The sequence below is a fragment of the Penaeus monodon genome, chromosome 25 (genome assembly GCF_015228065.2).
Source record: "Penaeus monodon isolate SGIC_2016 chromosome 25, NSTDA_Pmon_1, whole genome shotgun sequence".
Taxonomy (NCBI): domain Eukaryota; kingdom Metazoa; phylum Arthropoda; class Malacostraca; order Decapoda; family Penaeidae; genus Penaeus; species Penaeus monodon.
In genome coordinates, this window is record NC_051410.1 from 37,478,671 (window position 1) to 37,479,947 (window position 1,277).

General features: G+C 33.1%; 1 pseudogene; it reads left to right on the forward strand.

Annotated features, from left to right (window-relative positions):
• The window catches only part of LOC119589389, a 4,455-nt pseudogene extending 4,083 nt beyond the window's left edge, over positions 1 to 372 (forward strand).
• The last annotated feature ends 905 nt before the right edge of the window (positions 373 to 1,277 follow it).

Consider the following 1,277-nt stretch of genomic DNA (forward strand, 5'->3'; position numbering starts at 1 on the left):
CGGAAAATTGTTAATATTTTTTTTTTTCCCCCCCCAAAAAAAAAAACCCCCTCCTAAAAAACCCGGCCCCTTCCAAATTTTTTTAACTAATCCTTTTAAGGAAAATTTTTAAAGGGGGTTTTTTAAAAAGGGGGGAAAAGTTACTTACGTTTAAAGCTTGCAAACAAGCTTCAAAGGGGAAACAATTTTTAAAATTTGAAATTTTTTTGAAAATTTCTTTTTTTGGAATTTTTTCCATAATTTTTCTTTTATTTAAAATTCAAACTTTTTTTTTTCTTTAAATAAACCCTAATGAAATGTTACATTTAAACTCCCCTCAGAAATTGTGAGCTTTTCCATGAGATGGCATTGGCCTTGATAGGATTTAGATGAAACATTTAGGGGAGTTAAACCCCTTTATTAAAGGGGGGGGGGAAAATTTTTTTTTAAAGATGGAAAAATACTTTCCCCCCAACTGTAATTTTTTTAAAATTTATTTTTTTAAAATTTCCAATTTGGGTTTTGGGTTTAAAGCTCTCATTAAAAATGCTTTGTGTAACCCCCAAATAAAAAATCAAACCCCTTCTCTTATTTCGTTGCCATAGTCATTATTTCCTTGCCATAGTCATTATTTCGTTGCCATAGTCATTATTTCCTTGCCATAGTCATTATTTCCTTGCCATAGTCATTATTTCGTTGCCATAGTCATTATTTCCTTGCCATAGTCATTATTTCGCTGCCATAGTCATGTTTTCCTTGCCATAGTCATTATTTCCTTGCCATAGTCATTATTTCCTTGCCATAGTCATTATTTCCTTGCCATAGTCCTTTTTTCCTTGTCATAGTCATTATTTCCTTGCCATAGTCATTATTTCGCTGCCATAGTCATTATTTCGCTGCCATAGTCATTATTTCGTTGCCATAGTCATTATTTCGTTGCCATAGTCATTATTTCCTTGCCATAGTCATTATTTCCTTGCCATAGTCATTATTTCGTTGCCATAGTCATTATTTCGTTGCCATAGTCAGTATTTCCTTGCCATAGTCAGTATTTCCTTGCCATAGTCATTATTTCCTTGCCATAGTCATTATTTCCTTGCCATAGTCATTATTTCCTTGCCATAGTCATTATTTCCTTGCCATAGTCATTATTCCCTTGCCATAGTCATTATTTCCTTGCCATAGTCATTATTTCCTTGCCATAGTCAGTATTTCCTTGCCATAGTCATTATTTCCTTGCCATAGTCATTATTTCGTTGCCATAGTTATCACGGAGACTACTTAATACCCTATTGTTT